General features: G+C 46.2%; 1 pseudogene; it reads left to right on the top strand.

Annotated features, from left to right (window-relative positions):
• The first annotated feature begins 314 nt into the window (after positions 1-314).
• LOC138487545 (zinc finger protein 271-like) overlaps positions 315-17046 on the top strand; it is a 75505-nt pseudogene continuing 58773 nt past the window's right edge.

Raw genomic sequence — 17046 nt, 5'->3', positions numbered from 1 at the left:
CCATGTTGGTACATTCAAACACGTTAAAAAGTGAAACAACAGCTGCTGAAGCATTGTAGGATATTATAAATTAAATTATTACGAACATTTTAAAAAAAGTGCAGAGTAGAGCTTTGTTTTTTAGTGCTGAAAGCTTCCCTGCGCATGCGCTAGTGATGTGGTGTCATTTACTGCGCATGTGCTACTGATTACTATCGCGCATTCTGTTGATTGTGTTTCTTGTTCTGCACAGCCTCAGTTGATGGGTTTCCTGTCCCGGCCACTTCTGCATTATCCTGTAATAGGAGAGCACCCTCCCTCCACCCCCCCCCCCCCAGACCGCCAAGATCCCTGTGCATAACCATCAAAGGTCACTGCAGAGAAACCCACACAAAATCACTGGGGGAATCCATCACCCCTTAATATCACAGGAGTGGCGTCTAACCAAGGTCACTGGGGAGAAATGCCTGGACAGGGCCCGGATGAGGTGAGTTGCCTCTGGCGAGGTATTATTGAGGTTAAGGGTCATTCCTGCCGACTGACCCCGTGAAATGGAGCGCCCCGTCAGCCATCCCGGGCCTTTTAGCCAAGAACGCATTGGATTCTGGGAGAGTTAGCTTCACGTGTCCCATTAAAGATGGGCCTGTAGTGCTAAACATCACATCATGCACTGCACCGTTGTCTAATTAAACAGCACTGTCTGGAGGTGACCTTTTGTCCATGGGGCCAGTTGCCATCAATGCAAAGCTGATTTTTGTATTTTGCATTTACTGAACCGAAAGCTGAACACCTCTATCAGAAATATTGTAATTAAGTAATAGGAGCCTAGAGCAGAGCCATACCTTAACGAGGCGCTTTACAGTGGTAGGTAGTGAATAGTGAGCAAGCAATGGCTCACACTCGCATCTCAAATTCCACACAACTACTTCTCACCTCTTCAGACTCTCTTCTATTTCTACCCTCCTTTATCTATTTATTTATTTATTCATATTTTTAAAGCGCACAGCAGCCCGTGGGCATCGTGGCGCTGTTACAGATATGCATTGCTGGTTACAATGGGAGGAAAGCTTCATGGTTACAAAACAATTACATTTAACTTTATCTTGGAGTTACATAGAAGTTGCATTAGCAGTGAGGGGAGGAGATTCACAGGGAAGGGGTGCAATGGGGTGCAGGGGCTAGGGGTGTTGTGCGATGCTATGTGAATAGCGTGGTTTTGAGGGATTTGCGAAAGGAGTACAGAGAGGGGTCAGCTCTGAGTGCATTGGGTAGGGCATTCCATAGTTTGGGCTCTATGTGGGGGAAGCTAATGCCACCAGCGTTAGCTCTTTTTATGGTGGGTACGTGGAGTTGGTTGGAGTAGTGGCTTCTTTTGGGGCGGACAGAGATGTTTCTGGATATGGTTTCTGATAGGTAGGACAGGCCGGAGAGATTGATGCATTTGTGAGTGAGGGGGAGGATTTTGAAGTTGATCCTTTCCTTGACTGGGAGCCACTACTCTCCTTTTCTCCACTTTGGTGTTGAGTACTATAAGCTTCTCCTTTCAGTGCTATGCGGGCGATACCCAGCTCCTTTTCAGGCCACCCTCGGCCTCCTCCTCTCCTTCCCTCATCTCCAACTGCCTGTCTGCTATCCAGGAATGGTGTGCCGCCAATGACCTCTGCCTTAATGCCAGTAAGACTGAGATTCTACTCATCGGCACACCCACTCCCTCCTTCCCTGCAGCGCTCTGGCCAGCCTCTCTTGGCCCGCTTCCTGCTCCTACTTGCAAGGCAAAAAACCTCTGGGTCATCTTCGACTCCACACTCTCCTTCTCTCCTCATATATCTGACGTCTCTAAGAAGTCACACTACCAGCTGCACTTCCTCAGAGGTATTCTTCCCTTCCTCTCCTTCCCCCAGAAGCTCACGGTCTCCAGAGCCCTTGTTCTCTCGAAGCTGGACTACTGTAACAGCCTCTGTCTTAATCTGCCTGCCTCCACTCTCCGCCCTCTGCAACTCATCCAGAACAGGACTGCGAGACTTGTCCTTGGCCTCAAGCCCAGTGACCGTATCTCTCCAGGACTGAAATCTCTACACTGGCTCCCTGTGGCCGCGAGGATTAAGTTCAAAACCCTCTGCATTGTCCACAAGGCCTTCTGGGGCCTAAATACCTTCAACTCTCTCTTCCTAAATATCTTCCTTCCCGAGCCCTTCGCTCATCTGTCTCCAACTCCCTCAGGGTCAGCCGCTTCTCGAAGCAACGAGCTGGGGGTAGATCTCTCTCTGCGGCAGGGGCCTCCCTCTGGAACAGCCTTCCTGCCTCCCTGAAACTTGAGGAGAACCATCTTCGGTTCCGGAAGCACCTCAAAACCTTCCTCTTTGCTTCTGCTTTCTCTCTCCCTCTCCCCAGCTAAATTCTTCACTGAATCTGCACTGAACCTGCACCTGGGCCACTCTCACCGACCTCGGTCCTTGGTCCAGCCACTCTCCACTTGCACTGCCTCCCTGGCAACCCCTGCACTGCGGGACTGTCTCTTCATCCCTACAGCCCCCCCTCCCAGCACTTGTCTGCACTTGCCTTGCACTTGCCACCAGCTGGCCCTATTTATTTATTTATTTATTTTGTATTCTACTTACCCTGTTCAGCACTTCCCCCTCTCCCCTTCCCCTTGCACTTTTTCCTTTCCCCCTACCCCTGCACTTGCGCGATCTGAATGACACCTGGCCTAGTAGGATCGTTGTCTGTCTTCCCCCCTTTTCCCCCCTCCCTGCCTCGTCGCGCCTTTAAACACTTGTGTATAGGCGCGTTACAAATGCCATACCATATCATATCATATCATATCAAGCTTCAGGTATAGCGCACTGCTGCTGTTTATGAACTTGTTTTGCTTTTGTGCATCACTAACTGAGTTATGGGGAGTGTGTTCTGATAGCAGGCTCCTAGCCCTTTAACTCTGTCCACTCCTACAGAACTATCATCCGCTTTGCCGTTGGCTAAAGTGTCTCGCCTTATAGGCTGTCCACAATTTTTCTTGCTGACTCATTGTGTGTATGTTACATGTACTTCGGATTCTTTAAATCATGAATATGACACGACAATGGAAGTACACTCTGTGAAGTGCGGCACGGCAGGGGGGCAAAAGAACACATACTCTGACTACTGTGAATTAATTTACGTCCCCTTCATCACTTATAAAAAAAGAAAAACAGGATTCAGGGAGGCAATCTCAGATCCCGGGCTTTTTTGCCACTATTACACCAGAAATTGTGCCAGCAACGGGAGCAATCACTCCCGCTCCGCAATCTATCATACAGGTCTCTCCTAATGAGAAATCATCCACTAGTTTGCCTCCCATTGACAACAATAACTCATTGCTAAAAATGTGTATCGGACTGCAGAGGCATTCCCTGGGAGGCATGCAGCAGCAAATCTCAGCAGCCACGGGACTGGATAATATGATTGGCACCAAACTATCTGCCACGCCTGATCTCAGCAGCAAATCTCAGTAGCCTAGAGACTGGATAATATGATTGGCACCCAACTATCTTCCACACATGATCTCAGCAGCAAATCTTAGCAGCCAGACGACTGGATAATATGATTGGCACCCAACTATCTGCCACACCTGATCTCAGCAGCAAATCTCAGCAGGCTTGGGACTGGGTAATATGATTGGCACCCAACTATCTGCCACACATGATCTCAGCAGCAAATCTCAGCAGCCAGACGACTGGATAATATGATTGGCACCCAACTATCTGCCACACATGATCTCAGCAGCAAATCTCAGCAGCCTTGGGACTGGATAATATGATTGGCACCCAACTATCTGCCACACCTGATCTCAGCAGCAGATCTCAGTAACCTAGGGACTGGATAATATGATTGGCACCCAACTATCTGCCACACATGATCTCAGCAGCAAATCTCAGCAGCCAGACGACTGGATAATATGATTGGCACCCAACTATCTGCCACACCTGATCTCAGCAGCAAATCTCAGCAGCCTTGGGGCTGGGTAATATGATTGGCAGCCAACTATCTGCCACACGTGATCTCAGCAGAAAATCTCAGCAGCCAGACGACTGGATAATATGATTGGCACCCAACTATCTGCCACACATGATCTCAGCAGCAAATCTCAGCAGCCTTGGGACTGGATAATATGATTGGCACCCAACTATCTGCCACACCTGATCTCAGCAGAAAATCTCAGTAACCTAGGGACTGGATAATATGATTGGCACCCAACTATCTCCCACTATCGCGCCTTGAAACACTTGTGTATAGGCGCGTTATAAATGCCATATCATATCATATCACACCTGATCTCAGCAGCAAATCTCAGCAGCCTAGGGACTGGATAATATGATTGGCACCCAACTATCTGCCACACCTGATCTCAGCAGCAAATCTCAGTAACCTAGGGACTGGATAATATGATTGGCACCCAACTATCTCCCACTATAGCGCCTTGAAACACTTGTGTATAGGCGCGTTATAAATGCCATATCATATCATATCACACCTGATCTCAGCAGCAAAACTCAGCAGCCTAGGGACTGGATAATATGATTGGCACCCAACTATCTGCCACACATGATCTCAGCAGAAAATCTCAGCAGCCACAGGACTGGATAATATGATTGCCACCCAACTATCTGCCACACATGATCTCAGCAGAAAATCTCAGCATCCACAGGACTGGATAATATGATTGGCACCCAACTATCTGCCACACATGATCTCAGCAGAAAATCTCAGCAGCCACGTGACTGGATAATATGATTGCCACCCAACTATCTGCCACACCTGATCTCAGCAGCAAATCTCAGTAACCTAGGGACTGGATAATATGATTGGCACCCAACTATCTCCCACTATAGCGCCTTGAAACACTTGTGTATAGGCGCGTTATAAATGCCATATCATATCATATCACACCTGATCTCAGCAGCAAAACTCAGCAGACTAGGGACTGGATAATATGATTGGCACCCAACTATCTGCCACACATGATCTCAGCAGAAAATCTCAGCAGCCAAGGGACTGGATAATATGATTGCCACCCAACTATCTGCCACACCTGATCTCAGCAGCAAATCTCAACAGGCAAGGGACTGGATAATATGATTGACACCCAACTATCTGCCACACCTGATCTCAGCAGCAAATCTCAGCAGCCTTGGGACTAGATAATATGATTGACACCCAACTATCTGCCACACCTGATCTCAGCAGCAAATCTCAGCAACCACAGGACTGGATAATATGATTGGCACCCAACTATCTGCCACACCTGATCTCAGCAGCAAATCTCAACAGCCTTGGGGCTGGGTAATATGATTGGCAGCCAACTATCTGCCACACGTGATCTCAGCAGAAAATCTCAGCAGCCAGACGACTGGATAATATGATTGGCACCCAACTATCTGCCACACATGATCTCAGCAGCAAATCTCAGCAGCCTTGGGACTGGATAATATGATTGGCACCCAACTATCTGCCACACCTGATCTCAGCAGAAAATCTCAGTAACCTAGGGACTGGATAATATGATTGGCACCCAACTATCTCCCACTATCGCGCCTTGAAACACTTGTGTATAGGCGCGTTATAAATGCCATATCATATCATATCACACCTGATCTCAGCAGCAAATCTCAGCAGCCTAGGGACTGGATAATATGATTGGCACCCAACTATCTGCCACACCTGATCTCAGCAGCAAATCTCAGTAACCTAGGGACTGGATAATATGATTGGCACCCAACTATCTCCCACTATAGCGCCTTGAAACACTTGTGTATAGGCGCGTTATAAATGCCATATCATATCATATCACACCTGATCTCAGCAGCAAAACTCAGCAGCCTAGGGACTGGATAATATGATTGGCACCCAACTATCTGCCACACATGATCTCAGCAGAAAATCTCAGCAGCCACAGGACTGGATAATATGATTGCCACCCAACTATCTGCCACACATGATCTCAGCAGAAAATCTCAGCATCCACAGGACTGGATAATATGATTGGCACCCAACTATCTGCCACACATGATCTCAGCAGAAAATCTCAGCAGCCACGTGACTGGATAATATGATTGCCACCCAACTATCTGCCACACCTGATCTCAGCAGCAAATCTCAGTAACCTAGGGACTGGATAATATGATTGGCACCCAACTATCTCCCACTATAGCGCCTTGAAACACTTGTGTATAGGCGCGTTATAAATGCCATATCATATCATATCACACCTGATCTCAGCAGCAAAACTCAGCAGACTAGGGACTGGATAATATGATTGGCACCCAACTATCTGCCACACATGATCTCAGCAGAAAATCTCAGCAGCCAAGGGACTGGATAATATGATTGCCACCCAACTATCTGCCACACCTGATCTCAGCAGCAAATCTCAGCAGCCTTGGGACTGGATAATATGATTGACACCCAACTATCTGCAACACCTGATCTCCAAAGACTGTTATCTTCTTCGGATTCTTCCTATATTGATTCAACCAGTGAAACTTGGAGCATAACCATGCCCCGGGAGTTCTCCTTTTCAGAAAATGTCGAGATCTCAACTCCATCTATAACATTGAACACTATTTTGGCAAACATTGAGTCTTTTATATCCTTATGTTCCACTATTGCAGGAGAACAGCGGGTGCTCAAGTTTATTTTGGCGAAGTTGTAGATGAGATTTTGATGAACAGTGCAGATTCAGATAATATTTTAGAAGTTACTTTTGATCCCAATTAATCTGTTTCTCCTTCCCTGCTTACCCAGCCTTGTCTCCTTCACCTGATTCACCCTCTGCTTTGGTGGATGCTCTGTCCTGCGAAACAAGGACAGGAGATTCCTTGGTGGTATTTAAACGTCCCCTTAGTCCTGTTAGTCGTAAGGAAACTGTAAGTGATTTCAATCCAGCACACACCCAAGTCAACGCCTAGCATGTAGTGCACAAATGAAATCCTTATTTATTTTTGTCTAAAAGTTCTTTTTCTGAACGATATACCACTCATATCACGCCCCTCTCCTGGAACCCCCCACCCCCGGTCACACTGAACCAGGAATCAGGCTGGTTTGCAAAGTTAAAATATTTATTTATGTATTTACCATTTAATCACCCTATGTTTTAATGGGTACACAATGATCACCAATGGGGTGATGTAACACTGAATAATCTCTTTAATACACAAGGAGTAATAGTGAGCAAAACAATTCAGCACAGAAATAATACCTTTGTGTGTGTGTTCAGATCAAATAGCACTGTGGTTAGAGGTTCCCCCTGCAGACCCCTCAATCCCCAATAGGCAATGTAAAGAGATAGGAGGAGAGAGCAGGTATTCAGGAATGGCAGAATTCAAACAGAATATCAATCCCACTTTCCCCCAGCAAACACAAGAGAAAAACAGAATTGACTGTTAAGCTGTCAGAATGGATTTTAAAGTTATCTTAGAATGGACTGGGCAAAAACACCAAATATGGTCAAAATTGCTGAAATTGTTATAAATTCTTATGGGAGCCACTTTGGATAGTTGCACACAAAGACAAGCGATGATTTACTATCAAGAAACAAATTGGAAACCTTAAAACAATCAAAAGCTGTTTTACACGTGTAAGAAATTCGGTAAAAAAAGAAAATTTGCGGCAAACTTTTCACTGCGCGATAATCACGATCACGGGAGAACCATATTGATTTGGAATGCGGGTTTAGATGCGATTTATAGCTATGGATGTTAGCTACAAGCAGAGATAGGCGCAAGAATGGAAAACAGGAATGCGCTTTTAAAATGACAAATGGGTTGCATACACTAGAGGATGACTATGAACAAAACGAATACCCCACAGGAACACAGTGGGCTTCATTACACGGAAGGCGGTAAGGGTTAACGATCACCGGTAATGGTACCGGTGACCGTTAACCCTTACTGCCTTACTACAAGGTCCCTTCGTGGATTGGTACTTTAACGCCTGCTTTTTAGCAGGCGTTAAAAACCAACCCGCAAAGGGACCAGGGTGCTAATTATGGTACCGCAATTTGCGGTACTGTAATTAGCACCTTTCCCATTCCCATTATGCCCTATGGGGCAAAAATGGGAATGGGGAAGGGCAATGGGGGAACGGGAATCACTGCCCCGCCAACCTTGGAATAGGGCGGTAATTCCCCTTTCCTCCAAGGCGGTGCCGGTATTTTACCGGCATAGCACCTTGGTCCACCGCCTACCGTGTAATGAGGCCCAGTAACTTGATCAGAATAACTGCCTGCTAAGAACTCACCTTCTTCAGATAAGAAAAGATCAGTGCAGAGATAGTTTTAACAATACTAGTACAGGAGGAAGATGGGATGGATTGGATAGAGAGTTCAGACAATTCAAAAATACTCCTAACAATACAGGTTCTGAATACAAGATGGGATGGGTTTAAGATAGGGATTGACTATACAAGGTACATATGCTAGTGACACAGTTCTTCCTATAGATACTCACTAGATATGTTTTTAAACAGAACCGTTGGGATTCTGGACCGTCAAGATTCTGGTCAGGGAATTGGATCTGGTTTTAGGAAAGACGGCTGGGCACATCAGATTGGATCTGCAAGGCGCTCTGGTCACAGCACGGCACAGGACTGGACTGGATCTGCAATGCACTCTGGTCACAGCACGGCACAGGACTGGATTGGATCTGCCCTTCTTGGTTATGATGATAATTATTTTCAGCAGGCAAGCAGTACAGCGCAGCCCGGCTGTATATGATGCTTCCTCTTAGGTTTGCGGGGTTCTGGTTCTGGAATTTGAGGCCTAGCTGAAAATGGTTCAGCTATGCAAGGGTTTTCTGCTTTGCCAAGTTTCTGGAGTCTGGAGCAAGGAAGATGTAGAGTTCAGCAGCAGGGTGCTCCGCCAGCATCAGGATAGTGAGTGAATCTGTCTTTTTTTCTAAGTGGTGAGCTGTCTCTATGTATGCTATGATAAAGGGGGTGTGTGGGCTGGTTTAGCCTAAGCTTGCCCCTTTGACAGGTGATTGGGTCAGAGTCTACTCTCTGCCTTGATAGGAGGATAGAAACAGAGTGTCACCTTTATGGTGTGATTTTATGAGGCCAAGAATCCACCCCTTGCCCCCGGAACACCAAATCTACTTTTGGCACAGTACATATTTCCACATGTGCAACCTCTCTAACAATCACATATACAGATTACATATTTTCCATAGCGGCTACTCCTCAAGACCCTGCAGCTGTGGGATCTTGTCTCTGCTTTTCACAGAATGTTGCCCTTTTCATCAGGAACACAATATCCAATGTTTAAGCAAATTTCTACAAGTGTGCGCGTTTAACATGAACATAAGTGTATAACGTTTAATACTTCTAGCAGAAATACATTTTGCGTAAAAGCACATTTCTTGCCATTTCTTTCCAGAACATGTCACATGATTTTGCCACCTCTTGAAATGTGCAGCCAAAATATAGATTCACAAATCTGTTACTTTTACATTTTTCACAATTTTGACTGGCAAGTTATGTCTTTTTTAAAAAAATGATTTTTGTTAATGTTCAGCCACAAATGGTTGTTTGGGTCCGCCTCTTTTTGTCTCCCTGCAGTCCAGAAGCAGCCTCCTCCCTGTTTGCTCTTGGCAGAGGCCATTTCCGAATGTCATCACACCTCACATTTCCTTAGCAGCAGCTGTTCATTGTTCCTCATGCCTCTGTAGACCAGGTTCTTTCCAAACCCCATAATTAACGCTTTGGTATGATTTCCTGCTGGAGGGAAAGGCATTCCCTCTGTGAGGAAACCTGTTATTCCAGCTTGGTAGCTTTAGCCAGGCCTGATTTAATTGTTAATTCTGTTGCATTTTTCCTTAGCTTAAAACAAACTTGTGATTTCAAAATAGCAGCTAGAATTCTCATTCAAGATTTTAAACCATGGGATCAAAACAATTACAACAAAGGTTACTCTCAGTAGCAGGCCTTTTAGATTGCAAACATTTGGTTTCAGTTTATATACATGTTTAAAGTTTAATCAGGCAGGCTCCTGACAGCTGTCATTCAGGTGGCCCAGGGTACTGCACCCAGAGATTTTTGACAGATCCACAGACAGGCCACTTTTGCTGTGGAACTCTCTTTATGCTTTCAGCTTTTCAGGACCTTGCAAGTTCACAATGATTTCTTAAACTAAGTGAATTGTAGCACCCATGAGAATTTTGGATGTTTGAGGGCGTTCTGTACCGCCATTCTGCAGTTTCAGGAACAAAGAAAAGGGATTTAAAGCAATATTTTGGGTTTCATTTAGCAAAACACTGCTTTTTCCTTCTGTACTCCATTTTCACTTGTTGTGGAGCCCAGTGACATATTCCAGGAGTGAGATCTCTGTTCCACCACTGACAACAGGTGTGGCAGATTGGGCAGCCATCTTTTTGTGCATTGCAAAGCGCGATTTTCAGAGGTTTTTCGCATGCACCAGGGTTTTGCAGCTATTTTGATGTTTCTGGCACCATCATAACACAGTGCTGCAGCATAGCAGAGCAGAAGTGGGTTAAAACATCCCACAAAATCAAACGTCCTTGAAAAACACCTTCCCAAACAAGGGGTCCAGGCATATCCGGACCCACTATTTCTGCCCAGAGTGATTCTCAGACTAAATCTCTGATTTCCTGAGGGGATATACCTTGTGCCCTAATATTACTGTAAAGTGTGCTCACTCTATCAATAACACAGCAGCTAATGTTACTAGTACTTCTTCCCTTAACAATCAGCATCATAGTGAGCAGTGAGAGCAGCTCCAATTTGGGAAATGGGCCACAATGGAGGAACTCAACCTGGGCAGATACAGTCCTTTCATGAATTGTACCTTTCTACTTGAACTGTGGTCTAGAATACCTTGTCTAATCAGTTTGTGCTCAGAAGACAGGACCCATGTAGAGTTACCCACTGTTGATACCCCCACAAACTGGACCCTTGTTGAATTCATTTTTCCATCAATACTGGCACTTCTGAGTACATGTACACTGGAGCTTTAGAGAATGGTTTATGTGCTCATGATCTGTAGAAAACATGTTATGGCCTGTGCCATGGGAAATAAGCCTGATACCAGAGTATTGTCAGATGTTCCGGCTATTCATCAGGGCAAATCTGAATCTGAGAGAGAAAGTCTGTGAGCAGTGATAGATGGTAACAAGCCGATGAACAGGGGGCAAAGACAAGCAGTACATCGGGTGTCTGAAACACTGAGTGCAACAGAACTAAATGACCAGTACACATTCGGTCTGATCTGTCCTGGCTGTGTTGGAATTCAAGGGGCTATCGCTCATTGTCATGATCTCTGCTTCCAAAAGGTCAGGGTTTTCCCAACTCCCTTGGAAGCAGATCCATAACCCAGGTTCCGAGTGCAAACCAGTCCCAATTGGGACCTTTAGGACCCAGTCCTGGCGCCAGTGGCACCAGGCTCATAAATATGCCCAGTCCCAGCGCTGGAAGCGCCGGGCTCATAATGCTTGGGTGGACTTACCTGCAGCAGACCATGCTGCTTACTTGCCTGCCAGTTGAGTCTCTGATCCTCTTCTGTTTGGAACTACTTTTCCTGTTGGGTGTGGCAGGAGCCACTCCCTAGATTCAGAACACTGGAACTCTTCTGGAAAGCAGGAACTCTTTTCTTACCTAGGCGTGGCTGTGGAAGGAGACACCTAAGCACTACAGGAGGCTATTTAAACCACACCCAATGGATGAATCTTGCTTTGCGTTATTTTGCATCCTCAGCAGCAGAACGCTCATCGTGTCTTCTGCATCTGATCCTGGGCCTAAGGAAAAAGGCTTACCATTCTGAATCCAGTCTTCAGCAACACCTATAAAGACAAGAAAGAACAGGTTAGCATTACGGTCTTCAGTGACAGCTCTTCACTTACCTGGTCCATCGGCTGTCACCAACTCCTCGCGCTGCATTCCAGCATCTGAAAGACAAAGGCTTACCTACTCTTTGTGCGCTCCGGAGGTCTTCACACTGCATTCCGGCATCTGAAAGACAAAAGCTTACCAACTCTTTGCACGCTCCGGAGGCCTTCGGCGCTGCATCCCGCATCTGAAAGACAAAACAAGGTGCGTTTAAAGACATTGGGGAACTTTAATACTCACGTGCCATTACTCCTTTCCACATCTAACCCAGTGGGTATTCCGGCACCCTGCAGCCGCCCCGAACTTGTACCTGCAAAATAAAAAGACAGTTAGAGCGCAACGTGAAGCAGGCAACAAGCGCTTACTTACGTGCTTCCAGGCGCTTCTATTCATCACACGGGCTCCATCTTCAACTCACTTCAGCCCGCCATCCGCCATCGCCGGAACCCTGCAAAACAAGAGACATCATTACTAAAGACTTTAAAGACATTAGAATTACTCGAAACTTACCGTTCGTGCAGTAAACGACGGACAGCAGTCCTCTGAAGTCAAGAGGCCTGCTCCCCTTATCCAGTGAAGAAACTGGTTACAGCACCCTGCCTCGAGGCAGATGGAGAGCACGGCGTTCACTTACCTAAGGTGAGAGCGTTAACCTTTGGGGTTCTACAGGAGAAGAGAAAGGGAAGAAGAGAGAGACATTCAATAACCCAGTTCATTAATCCCACATTTTCTATCTGCAGACATCTTACCCTTCGAGCCAGACATACAGTGCACAGAGGTCCAGCCCAAAGAGCCAGCCGTGTGTTACACATCACCTTTGAAGATACGGTATACGCCCAGTCAAGACCGGCGCCTCTACGGGAATCAGGTGAGCGTTACAGAACGCAAAGCCTACCACAAAACTCCCGTCCAGGCGCTATGGAAACCTCGGATACCGACCAGCTAGCCCAGTTACTTGGGGAACTAAGGGCAGAAGTGCATGCAGCCCGTCAGGAAACGAACGCTCTAAGAAGGGAACTGATTATTTCCAAGGAGCGAACAGATGATCTCGCTAGACAATTGCTACAGTCACAAGCCGGACAGACCCCGTTACCCGCATCTGGGGGAAATCTTCCTTCTACATCCTCTATGAATCCAGTGCAGATCAACCTACCTGGGAATGTACCTCTGGCTCCGCCCGAACGATTTTCTGGTGACCCAAAGAGGTTTGCAGTATTTATCAATCAGTGCCGGTTGCATTTCTTATGCCGGCCAGCAGCCTTTCCAACTGATCAAGCTAAAGTAGCTTTCGTGCTTTCGTACCTTAGTGGCAATGCGGCAGACTGGTCGATCCCTCTAGTAAATCAAGATGATCCGGTCCTCCATGATTTTCAAGCTTTTCAGCTCAGTATGGAAAAACTGTTCGCAAGACATTCACAGGGGCAGGCCTTGGACAATGAGCTTCTTTCGTTGCGACAAGGTAATCAAGACCTTTTGGCTTATATTGCGTCTTTCAACAGACTGATAGTGGAAACTCACTGGCCTGAGGACAAAAGGATTACGCTGTTTTATAGAGGTCTACGCGGAGAGCTCAAAGATGTGTTAGCCCAAGTAGTGAATCCCCCACAAGATTGTTCGGACTATATAGACTTAGTCGTTCAAATAGATCACAGACTGCAGAACAGGAAGGCCGATCGTTCCAAGTTTGATGCTCGAGTATTTTCCAAACCGCCAACTCCTTCCAAAGGAGTAGACTCCGGGGAACCCATGCAAATAGGGGGTCTGAAAGGTCCTCTAACACAAAAGGAGCGGGAAAGGAGAAAACAGTTGCAATTATGCCTCTATTGCGGAAACTCAGGGCACTTTCTTCGAGACTGTCCGGTGAAACCTGCCAAGAAGGCAGTAGGAGCTGCAGTTACCAAAGTTACAAACTCTGAGCAGGGAAACGACCTCGCCCGACAAGAATAGAGGTCCTCTTGCCGAGCGTGAAAACCAGTTCCGTGACCTCGCATTTCGTGATACCTATGGTCCTCATCAGCCCTGATAATCCGGATCGATTACATGCAATTGAAGCTTACGTCGACAGTGGTGCCATCGGCAATTATGTGGATCATGAAATGGTGTTGAGGATGAATCTAACTCTTTGTCCCAAGGCTGTAAAGGACATCATTACTACGGTGGATGGTACGGAGATAGCCTCCGGGCCAGTAACGCATACCACTCAAGAAGTGACGCTAGTAAGTCAAGATGGACACCATGAGAAGATTGTGTTCGATGTGATCATGGCCCCTCAGTTTCAGATTATTCTAGGAATACCTTGGTTAGAGAAACACAATCCACTGATCGATTGGCGAGCAAGAACGGTCCAGTTTCCAGAATGTGTCTCTACTTGTCACCCTCCACCTGGTGTTGCACTGGCAGCAATTTCTTCAGAGACTCCCCAGTTACCTCCCGAATACCTAGAATACCAAGATGTTTTCCGGAAGGATCAGGCTAACTCTCTACCTCCTCATAGGTCTTATGACTGCCAGATCGACCTGATACCTGGATCTACTCCTCCTTGTAGTAGAATTTATGCCCTCACCGAGCCTGAGAACCTTCACCTTCGACAATACCTGGATCAATACCTGGCAAATGGGTTTATTCGTCCTTCCAAGTCCCCTGCTTCTTCAGCTTTGTTCTTCGTTCCAAAAAAGGAAGGAGACCTTAGAACTTGTATAGATTATCGCTCCCTGAACCAGATCACCGTTAAGAATAGATATCCGTTACCTTTGATCCCTGAACTCCTGGACCAAGTCAGAAAAGCATGCATATATACAAAGCTGGATCTTAGAGGAGCTTACCACTTGGTACGAGTAAAAGAGGGCGATGAATGGAAGACGGCCTTCCGCACCAAGTATGGGCTATTTGAATATCAGGTCATGCCCTTCGGACTTTGTAATGCCCCGGCCGCCTTTCAATATTTTATGAACTATGTCCTCAGAGAGCTCATAGATGTGTGTGTTGTTGTTTACATTGACGACATCCTCGTTTATTCTTCATCGGAATCTGAACATCGGAAACACGTGAAAATGGTCCTCGAAAGATTGCGTCAACACAAACTTTTCGCTAAGTTGGAAAAATGTGTTTTCAACGTGACTGAAGTTGAATTCTTGGGATTCATATTATCACCTGGCGGAGTGCGTATGGATTCAAAGAAGGTCGATGCAGTTCTCAAATGGCCATCACCATCCTCCGTAAAAGGTGTGCAAAGCATGTTAGGCTTCGCTAACTTTTACCGCAGGTTTATCCCCGAATTCTCTCGAATAGTCCAGCCCATCACTGCCTTGTTAAAGAAAAACAAACGTTTTGAATGGTCTACCGAGGCGGAACAAGCTTTCCAGGATTTGAAGACTAAATTTATCTCTGCACCAATCTTAAAACACCCTCGCCCCGAACTCCCCTACATCGTGGAAACTGATGCTTCAAGCCTTGCCATGGGGGCAGTTCTATCACAAAAGGACCCGGTAACCAATCAGTTGCATCCCGTGGCATTTTGGTCCCGCAAATTCTCGCCTCCTGAAATCAATTACACGATTACTGACAAGGAACTTCTGGCTATCAAGTCTGCCTTTAAGGCTTGGCGGCATTATCTGCTGGGGGCCCGACACACCGTTACTGTGATTACGGATCACCGAAACCTGCAATATTTGAAAACCGCAAAAGCCCAATCCTCTAGACAACTCCGTTGGGCATTATTCTTTGCCGAGTTTGACTTCATAATTACCTATCGACCTGGTACAAAAAACGGTAAAGCTGATGCCCTTTCTCGGATGGGAGTGGAAGAACACTTGATCAACCCTAAACCTGTACCAATCATTCCCGAACAAAGAATTCTGGGTGTAATCGCCACAGAATCCATAGAGGAAGTTAAGGATAAAGCCAGGCAACTTGTAACTCCAGCAGACATACAGAATTGGCATCTGCAGGGAAAGGACTTTGCAGTAAAGGACAACTTATTGTATTTCCAAGAACGATTATACCTACCCAGCACAGATTTACAGAAAAAAGTAATCTCTTGTTATCACGATTCTTTAATGGAAGGACATCCCGGTATGGCCAAGACCTCAGAAAAGATCAAGCGCTACTTCTGGTGGCCGTCTTGGAAAAAAGATATCAGAGACTTTATAATGTCCTGTGGAGTATGCGCCCAAAACAAGAGTCAAAAGGAAAGACCAGCAGGCCTCTTACGCCCTATTGACATCCCACCTCACCCTTGGCATACGCTTTCTATGGACTTCATCACCGATCTACCTCCATGCTCCGGATACAATACGATTCTTGTAATCGTGGACTTATTCTCCAAGATGGCGCATTTCATTCCGCTCAAAGGCTTGCCAACAGCAGCAACTCTGGCCCGAGAATTTCTCGAAAACATCGTCCGACTGCACGGTTTTCCTTCGGTTCTAATTTCGGATCGAGGTAGTCAATTTATTTCTCATTTTTGGCGAAGTTGCTGTCGGTCTGCTCAAATTGATGTGAGACTATCGACCAGTCACCACCCTCAGACCGACGGACAAACCGAGAGGACCAATCAAACTCTGGAACAGTATTTACGCTGCATGCTGCAACAAACTGAAAAATCTTGGAAAGACATCCTTTGGATAGCCGAATACGCCTACAATAACTCTGTCCATTCGGGAACTGGGAAAACCCCGTTTTTTCTTTTGTACGGCAGTCACCCTCGAACCTCGGAGTTGGATCCCCTCCAAGATCTTGAAACACCAGCAGTAGACTACCTGCATTCTACAATCACCCAAGCCTTTAAGGAAGCTGTTTCTCACCTTCAAAGGGCTAAAGAACAATACAAGAAAGGAGCAGATCAACATCGGAAGGAAGCCCCTCAATATCAAGTAGGGGATCAAGTCTGGTTATACACCAAATATCTACCTCTAAAAGGGCCACGCACATTCAACCCTAGATACCTTGGTCCCTATTCCATCACTACCATAGTAAACCCAGTAGCGGTCAAGTTGGACTTGCCCCCGCACATGAAGATACATCCGGTCTTCCACGTCTCTCTATTAAAACCTGTGCAACCTCAAACCCGACTAACCAAATCTCCAAAACCTATCCTAGTTGATGGAGAACTCGAGTTTTAAGTTAAAAGCATTCTGGACTCCAAGATCTCCAAATCTAAACTATTCTACCTAATTGACTGGAAAGGCTACGGCC

The sequence above is a fragment of the Ambystoma mexicanum genome, chromosome 9 (assembly GCF_040938575.1).
Source record: "Ambystoma mexicanum isolate Mex_15411 chromosome 9, UKY_AmexF1_1, whole genome shotgun sequence".
NCBI lineage: Eukaryota > Metazoa > Chordata > Amphibia > Caudata > Ambystomatidae > Ambystoma > Ambystoma mexicanum.
This window is presented reverse-complemented; position numbering and strand designations above follow the sequence as displayed.